This window comes from Mandrillus leucophaeus, unplaced genomic scaffold (assembly GCF_000951045.1).
Source record: "Mandrillus leucophaeus isolate KB7577 unplaced genomic scaffold, Mleu.le_1.0 Scaffold1356, whole genome shotgun sequence".
NCBI classification, from domain to species: Eukaryota; Metazoa; Chordata; class Mammalia; order Primates; family Cercopithecidae; genus Mandrillus; species Mandrillus leucophaeus.
In genome coordinates, this window is record NW_012101317.1 from 28463 (window position 1) to 38051 (window position 9589).

Sequence of the window (9589 nt, forward strand, 5' to 3'; positions counted from 1 at the left end):
CTCTCGGGTTCATGACATTCTCCTGCCTCAGCCTCCCAGTAACTGGGATTACAGGCACCCACCACCGCGCCCGGCTAGTTTTTTGTATTTTTTTTAGTAGAGACGGGGTTTCACCATGTTAGCCAGGATGGTCTCGATCTCCTGACCTCATGATCCGCCCGTCTCGGCCTCCCAATGTGCAGGGATTACAGGCTTGAGCGACCGCGCCCGGCCAACATCCTGCTTTCATGAGAACAGTTTGTTGTTTGCTCATACAGCCTCCAGTGGTATAGTGAGTTGATCACGACCCTCATTCTTTCGGCCTCCAACACCCCATCTCTACTAAAAATGCAAAAATTAGCTGGGCGTGGTGGTGAATGCCTGTAATCCCAACTACTCTGGAGGCTGAGGCAGGAGAATTGCTTAAACTGGGAGGAAGAAGTTGCAATCAGCCGAGATGGCACAACTGCACTTCAGCCTGGGTAACAGAGCAAGACTTTGTCTCAAAAATAAATAAATAAATAAATAAGTTTAAGTTGGCACAATCACTTTGGAACTAATATTATTATTATCTAGTATGGTTAAAGTCCATACAACATATAATCCAACCATCCTACTCCTAATCATACACTCTGCGGGCTTTCCTGCCTATGTGCCCAGGAGACATGCACACTAATGTTTATGGCAAAAACTAGAATCAGCTACATATACATCAATAGAAAACTAGTGCAATTATGGTATAACCATAAAATGTAAACCTTCAGTGGTAAAATGAGTGAATAACAGCCTCCCACACCACAGATAACTCCTATACGTAATGTGCATCATGGGAAAATAAATGCAGTAGGAATTTGCTGTACTGGAACCTTAAAAACCAGCAAAACTAACTAATATTTGGATTGGGGATATATCTATACTTATTACACAAATCTTTAAATAGATATAAAGAAAAAATAATCACAAGACTCAGGATGGAGTCTCCTTTTGTGGGATGTGAATGGGCAGCAGCCCAGGGTAGTTTACAGGTTCTGTGTTTTACAACAGTGTTGGCTAAAGTCCATACAACATATCCATTCCCTTTTAAAAGGGAACTTTTAAAACAAATTTGTAATACTTGATGTTGATGATGTGTTCTGAAAACATTGAGTTGAAAGAATTGACTTAAATTCCTAATTCCTTAAACAGAGTTTTTCCAATTAAAATATACCTGGTTTTTTATAAAAATGAAAGAGAAAAGAATACCAAAGTTCATTGCAAGCATCCTTAACAAGAACTACTTACACTGGAAGAAAACGACAGAGAATTGTAAGAAGCCATGTGACAGAGAGGACCAGCGTGCCATGAAAATGGCCTTGGCTACAAATAGGCCATTTGATCCTTGGCTCACTGGCATCTCTCTAGATTTTTGAAGTATACAATCTCCAATCTGATATGCAAGGTAATTCCATCTTGCAAAGGATTTGGTGTTACATTTTACCGCACATACAACTGAGTTAAACTTTTACAGAATTGGAAATGCACATCATTGATCAAAATAAATGAAACAAGAAAAGAGTAGAAAGGAATAACCAGTGATGGAATAGCAATATGAATAGAAAACGCAATAGGACTGCTAAAACAAACAAACAAACAAAACCACCTCAGAAGCACCTGATAGCAGTGCTATTTAGAATCATAGCGGTGTCCAAATCACTGCTATCACATATCATTCAATACCACAACAAAAGATGTTAAGTGTATTATAGAATGCTGATCGAATAGCCAGTTATCGAAAAACCTTGTTTCTCAATTCGAGCTAACAATTTCATGATACTGCATCAAACCAGTTATTGGCATCAGGCTAAGCTAGATGTGTTGACTGAAGTATGAGTTTCACATCTTTGTAAATGGAAAGCAATCTGATTAGGCAATGTTTTTCTAAGTGAAAGCAAGTTAATTAGAGAAGTAAAGAAACAAAGGACAGCTACTCCAGAGACAGAGCAGTGCTTCTTTTTTTAAGTGTAGGCAAATGTTTTTGAAGATGTATTTCAATAAGAAAATTGGCGCTTGGGACATACTTCCACTAAATTTGAGACATTTTAGACAAAACAAAGACTTATTTTCAAGACATTATTTTTACGGCACTAAAGTCTTGGAACTATTTGATCTAGTTACTCTATGTTCTCAACTGTGTTAACTCATTGAAGAGAACATTGTGGTTATTAAAGATATTGGCAAGAAAATCTCAGAGATACTGTTGTATCTCCTTTATCTGCCTCAAACTGTTTTCTCCTCAACACGTAAGGCTCCGTGATGTCTCAAACTTTTAATCATTAATTTAAAAAGTGAAGCTTATCACAGAATTAGAAAAAAACTATTTTAAAATTAGTATGGATCCAAAAAAGAGCTCATATAGCCAGGAGAATCCTAAGCAAAAAGAACAAAGCTGGAGGCATGAGGCTACCCCATTTAAAACTATACTACAAGGCACAGTAACCAAAACAGCATGGTACTGGTACAAAACAGGCACATAGACCAATGAATAGAAAACTCAGAAATAAGACCACACGTCTAAAACCTTGTGATCTTCAACGAGCCTGACAAAAATAATCAATGGGCAAAGGATTCCCTATTTAATAAACGGTGCTGGGAGAACTGGCTAGCAATATGCAGAAAATTGAAGCTGGACTCCTTCCTTACACCTTACCCAAAATTAACTTACGATGAATTAAAGACTTAAATGTAAATTCCAAAACTGTAAAAACCCTGGAAGAAAATCTAGGCAATACCATTCAGGACATAGGGATGGGCAAAGATTTTATGATGAAAACGCCAAAAGCAACTGCCACAAAACCAAAAATTGACAAATGGGATCTAATTAAACAAAAGAGCTTCTATAGAGTGAAAGAAACTATTATCAGAATGAACAGACATCCTACAGAATGGGAGAAAATTTTTGCAATCTGTCCATCTGACAAAGGTCTCGTATTCAGAATCTACAAAGGACTTAAGCAAATTTACATGAGAAAAACAACTTCATTAAAAAGTAGACAAAGAACCTAAACAGACACTTCTCAAAAGAAGACATACATGTGGCCAATAAACATAAGAAAAAAAGCTAAACATCACTGATCAAAAGAAAAATGCAAATCAACACTACAATGAGATACCATCTCATGCCAGTCAGAATGGCAATTATTAAAAGTCAAGAAACAACAGATGCTGGTGAGGTTGCAGAGAAACAGGAAGGCTTTTACACTGTTGGTGGAAATGTAAATTGGTTCAACCATTGTGGAAGACAGTGTGGCAATTCCTCAAAGATTTAGAACCAGAAATACCATTTGACCCAGCAATTCCACTATAGGTTATATACCCAAAGGAATATAAATCATTCTATTATAAAGGTATATGCATGTGTATGTTCATTGCAGTACTATTCACAATAGCAAAGACACAGAATCAACCCAAGTGCCCACCAATGATGGACTGGATAAAGAAAATATAGTACATATACACCATGGAATATTATGCAACCATAAAAAGGATTGAGATCAAGTCCTTTGCAGGAATATGAATGAAGCTGGAAGCCATTATCCTCAGCAAACTCACACAGGAACAGAAAACCAAACACCACATGTTCTCACTTACAATTGGGAACTGAGCAATGAGAACACATGGAACCAGGGAGAGGAGCAGCACACACTGGGGCCTGTTGGGAGAGTGCAGTGATGGGGGGATCATTAGCAAAAATGGCTAATGCATGCCAGGGTTAACACCTAGGTGATGGGTTGATAGGTGCAGCAAACCACCATGGCACATGTTTACCTATGTAATAAACCTGCACATGTACCCTGGAACTTAAAATAAAATAAAATTAAATTAAATTAAAAGACAAGCTTAAAGCATTAAAGAAAAATAATTAGATAAAAGAAGGCTTTGTTTTACTAAATCCTGAAACAATAATTTTAATTTTGCTTTTAACGTATAGCAAGTCCTTTAGTACAGCTCTCTTTCAGAGGTGCAGCTTAATTGCCTCTCTCGAGTGTGGCTTGGACTTAATGATGCACTTCTGATAGGGCCTGGCTCTGTGTTCCCACCCAAATCTCATTTTGAATTGTCTTGTGAATTGTAATCCCCACATGTTGCGGGAGGGACCTGATGGGAGGTGATTGAATCATGGGGATTGTTCCCCCAAGCTGTGGAAGTCAGTGGTTGAACCTGTTTTTCCTAATGCTCCCCTCAGCACTGCCCTCCCATAATAGGCCCCGGTGTGTGTTTTTCCTCTCCCTGTGTCCATGTGTTCTCATTGCTCAGCTCACAACTATAAGTGAGAACATGCGGTGTTTGGTTTCTCGTTCCTGTGTTAGCTTGCTGAGGATAATGGCTTCCAGCTTCATCCGTGTCCTGGCAAAGGACTTGATCTCATTCCTTTTTATGGCTGCATAATATTCCATGGTGTATATGTACCATATAAGGGGATTTTCCCCACTTCACTCTGCATTTCCCTCTCCTGCCACCATGCGAAGAAGGACATGTTTGCTTCCCCTTCTGCCATGATTGTAAGTTTCCTGGGGCAGCCTCCTCAGCCATGCAGAACTATGAGTCAATTGAGCTCTTTCCTTTATAAACTACCCAGTCTTAGGTATTTCTTTATAGCAGTGTCAGAACAGACAAATACAACTTCTAACTAATAGAGTAATGCTGACATAACAGTTTGTGACTCTGGGTGTAGAATGTGAAACTCACTGTGGCTTCCACCTTCTCTCTGTCTCTGTCTCTAGGATCATGAGCTCTGGGGGAAGCCAGCTGCTGTGGCATAAGCAGCCCTGCAGGAAGGTCCATGTGGCTAAGAACTGAGGCTGCCTGGGACCAGAAAACAAGGAACTAGGCTTTTTCCAACAGCCATGTGAGTGAGCCATGTTTCAAGTGAATCCCCAGCCCCAGTGAAGCCCTCAGACAATGCAGTCCTAGGCTGACAACCGGACTGCAACCTTGTGAGAGGCCCTGAGCCAGAAGCATTCGGGGAAACCTCTCCTGGATTCCTGACCATTAGAAACTGTGGGAGATGATGAATATTTGTTGTTTTGAGGTTCTAGGTTTTACATAATTTGTTATGCAGTAGTAAATAACTAATACATTTTCACAAGAGGATGTATTATTACACGTTAATTTGCATTTGCTCTAAATTTATCATCATCATATTACTATTTTTGAGACAGGGTCTCACTCTGTCACCCAGGCTGGAGTGCAGTGACATGATCATCATACACTGCAGTGTCAACCTCCTGGGCTCAAGGGATCCTCTGATCTCAACCTCCTGAGTAGCTGGGACAGCAGGCATGAATTAACATGCCTGGCTAATTTTCTATTTTTTATTCTGTTGTAGCGATGGGAGTTTCACCTTGTTGCCCAGGCTGATCTTGAACTTCTGCAGTCAAAGCTGCCTTCCTCTGCCTTCGAAAGTGCTAGGACTGCAGGCGTGAGACACCATACCTGGTCTAAATTAACTATAAGATAATAAATATGTAACTTAGTTTTAAAAGGTAAGGAGAATTTTCATGGCTGAAGAGGACGTTTTATTACCATTCACAATGATCACTTTACTACAACTCCAATTTCCAACTGTGTCCCAATAAAACACAAAAGGAAGATCCAATCTTTGCTAGGCTGATTCTATGATGGCCCCCAACAACCAGCTCCTGGTCATTCACCTTCCTCCAGTTATTCTACCAACTCTAATGTAGGTGCTGCTGTGAAGGGATTTAGCAGATATAATCGTGAGCATAGAGATTCACTATGTGAGAGGGATTCAACATGAGGGGTTTCCTCCACCGTAGGCTTTGAAAATGAAGAGGCTGTGTAGGAAAGAATGCTGGTGGGCACCAGGAATTGAGCACAGCCCTCTCTGTTCTCTACAGTGACAGCCAGCGAAGAACAGCGACCTCAGTCTTACAACTGCCAGAAACTGCATTCTGCCACCTCTGTATAAGCCTGAAGGGGATTCAAAATGAAAACACAGATTTGGGAAGCCCGGAATAGACATTCTGTCCACATCATGCCCAGATTTCTGACTAAGGAACTATAAACAGATAAACGGGTGTTGTTTGGCCAGGCGTGGTAGTGCATGCCTGTAATCCTAACATTTGAAGAGCTGACACAGGAGGATCACTTGCAGCCAGGACTTTGAGACTAGTCAGGATAATACAGTGAGACACTCATCTCTACAGTGTTTTTTAAATTACCTTGGCATGGTGGCACTTGCCTGCAGTCCTAGCTACTCTGAAGACTGAGGCAGGAGGGTCCCTTGAGCCCAGGAGTTTGAGGCTGCAGTGAGCCATGATCATGTGACTGCACTTCACCCTGGATGACAGAGGGAGACTCTGTCTCTAAAAACAAATCAATGAATACAATAAATGGGTGTGTTTAAAGCCAATGTTTGTGACAATTTGCTACACAGTCTTGTAAAATTCATACAGAGACTCAAAAGACTCGTGAAATGAATTGATGAATTGATATGCACACTAGTTACATAAAATAAAATATATTTTAACTTTTTCAGTATTTTACATTTTATAATTTTCTGTGATGCAATTTAATACACTCATATTTCATTCAGTCAGTCAAGAAAAATTCATTTAGTCCCTACGATGAACCAGGTATGCCCTCATATGCTCAAGTGCCTGACATTCTAGAAGCTTCATAAGAACAAGGTGGAGCCACTGGAGTGTTTTAGGTGGAGAAATGACACACTGTGACTCACAGCAGCAGGACCACTGTGGAGAGAACAGTCACGTACGTAGCAGGTCATGGAACAGTGCCAAATCCACAATTCAGGAGTGACAGGGTGGTGGGGATCAAGGGGAGAAGAGGGCCTGAGGGATGAGAGGGACGGAGGGAAGGGCTGGAGAAGCAGAAGGTGAGGAAAAGGAGCAGAGGGAAAGAATTCCAAAGCAGCAGAATTCTTAGGTTTAAATACATTGTTTTATAGATTTTAATACATCCATCTACAGAGCCTCGCAGGGTGACCTTTGAGGTTGGCCTTTAATGTCTTATGTGGGTCTGCCTAGAAACTAATCGTTTTTTATGTTAATCAGGTTTAAAAGTACTAAGTATTCCTAAAAAATATACACACCACTTACATGTGGAATACTTCCTAAAAACAAGCAGTGCATGAGCACTAGTGAGGGGCATTGTGACTGCGTTGAACACTTGCAACTATGAGGTGAATAAAGTCTGTACTGACTCCTGGTTGCAACATACAGTACCACAGTGTGCTGCTTTGTATTGAGGAGATGTCCTGGACTCACAGGGAAACTCAAGGCTACGGAATGGTGGTAAATTTAAAATACAACAAGCAGGAATCACAGATACATTGTCTGGGAAAGTGAAACTTAGGAGCTCTGTGAGTCCTGTTGTAACGCTTTTAGACACATTTATATGTCAAGGGGCCAAAGTCACATTTTTTACCAATTAGATTCCTGATCATTCAGGGGTTACCAAGATTCTGCTACTCACTGTAGTTAATAAACAAAAAGCAAACTGGTCTCTGTTCTATCTCATGCACTCAGGCACAACTTTTCCAGATTTAAAGAGAAAGAAAAAAGAAAAGAAAAAGAAGCCCTCTCTCTACACCTCCATTCCCAGGGCAAGCTCACTCTCCGGCACCAAGCTCTCTGGGGTGATTTTTCTTCTAGAAGAGTCCACTGGGACAGGTAAGGAGTAGGAGGCAGGGAGTCCAGCTCTGGGATGGAGATTCCAGGATGAAAAGTGAAGGGAGAGGGACGGGGCCCAGGCCGAGGGTTTCTCCCTGGTTTCTCAGACAGCTCCTGGGCCAAGACTCAGGGAGACATTGAGACAGAGCGCTTGGCACAGGAGTAGTGGGTCAGGGCGACGTCCCAGGGCCCCAGGCGTGGCTCTCAGGGTCTCAGGCCCCACAGGCAGTGTATGGATTGGGGAGGCCCCGTGTTGAGGATTCCCCATCTCCGCAGAGTTTCTCTCCTTCTCCCAACCTGTGTCGGGTCCTTCTTCCTGGATTCTCACCGGGCGACTCCAGTTCTCACTCCCATTAGGTAACAGGTTTTTAGAGAAGCCAGAGTCGCCGCGGTCCCAGTTCTAAAGTCCTCACTCACCCACTCGGACTCAGATTCTCCCCAGACGCCAAGGATGGTGGTCATGGCGCCCCGAACCCTCCTCCTGCTGCTCTCGGGGGCTCTGGCCCTGACAGAGACCTGGGCGGGTGAGTGCGGGGTCGGGAGATGGCCTCAGCGGGGAGGGGCCAGGGGTCCGCCCAAGGGTGGTGCAGGACCCGGGGAGCTGCGCGGGGAGGAGGGTCGGGCGGGTCTCAGCCCCTCCTCGCCACCAGGCTCCCACTCCATGAGGTACTTCAGCGCTGCCGTGTCCCGGTCCGGCCGCAGGGAGCCCCGCTTCATCGCCGTGGGCTACGTGGACGACACGCAGTTCGTGCGGTTCGACAGCGACTCTGCGAGTCCGAGGATGGAGCCGCGGGCGCCGTGGGTGGAGCAGGAGCGGCGGAGTATTGGGAAGAGGAGACGCGGATCGCCAAGGCCCACGCACAGACTGACCAAGTGAACCTGCGGACCCTGCGCAGCTACTACAACCAGAGCGAGGCCGGTGAGTGACCCCGGCCCGGGGCGCAGATCACGTCCCCCCACCTCCATGCCCTACGGACGACCGGGGTACTCCCGAGTCTCCAGGTCTGAGATCCACCCCGAGGCCGCGAGACTCGCCCAGACCCTCTACCTGGGAGAAGCCCACGCGCCTTTACCAAAATCCCTGCGGGTTGATCCGGGAGGGGGCGAGGCTCGGTGGGCGGGGCTGACCGAGGGGGCGGGGCCAGGGTCTCACACCCTCCAGTGGATGATTGGTTGCGACCTGGGGCCCGACGGGCGCCTCCTCTGCAGGTGTGAACAGTTCGCCTACGATGGCAAGGATGACCTCGCCCTGAACGAGGACCTGTGCTCCTGAACCGCAGCGGACACTGTGGCTCAGATCTCCAAGCGCAAGTGTGAGGCGGCCAAAGCGACTGAAGGAAGGAGAGCCTACCTGGAGGGCACGTGAGTGGAGTGGCTCCACAGATACCTGGAGAATGGGAAGGAGATGCTGCAGCGTGCGGGTACCAGGGGCCATGGGGCGCCTCCCCGATCTCCTGTAGACCTCCCAGGCTGGCTTAGCACAAGGAGAGGAGGAAAATGGGAGCAACACTAGAATACGCCCTCCCTCTGGTCCTGAGGGAGAGGAATCCTCCTGGGTTTCCAGATCCTGTACCAGAGAGTGATTCTAAGGGCCCGCCCTGCTCTCTGGGACAATTAAGGGATGAAGTCTCTGAGGGAGTGGAGGGGAAGACAATCCCTGGAATACTGATCAGGAGTTCCCTTTGACCCCACTGCAGTCTTAGGCACCAGGACTTTTCCCCTCAGGCCTTGTTCTCTGCCTCACACTAAATGTCTTTGGGGGTCGGACTCCAGCTCCTCTGAGCCCTTTGGCCTTCACTCAGGTCAGAATCGGAAGTCCCTGCTCCCCCGCGGAGAGATTAGAACTTTCCAAGGATTAGGAGATTATCCCAGGTGCCCGTGTCCAGGCTGGTGTCTGAGTTATGTGCTCCCTCCCCCCA

The 9589-nt window shown here is 44.9% G+C and overlaps 2 pseudogenes across 2 annotated transcripts in view; one reads left to right on the plus strand and one right to left on the minus strand.

The window, feature by feature from the left end:
- Nucleotides 1–9589, minus strand: part of LOC105534484 — a 100927-nt pseudogene that overhangs the window by 25237 nt on the left and 66101 nt on the right. The gene's annotated exons all lie outside the window — the stretch shown is intronic.
- LOC105534483 overlaps nt 7221–9589 on the plus strand; it is an 8220-nt pseudogene continuing 5851 nt past the window's right edge. Inside the window, exons 1-4 of the transcript XR_001005283.1 lie at nt 7221–7292; nt 8113–8194; nt 8321–8589; nt 8816–9091. The product of XR_001005283.1 is annotated as an HLA class I histocompatibility antigen, alpha chain G-like (transcript). The remainder of the gene's footprint in view (nt 7293–8112; nt 8195–8320; nt 8590–8815; nt 9092–9589) is intronic.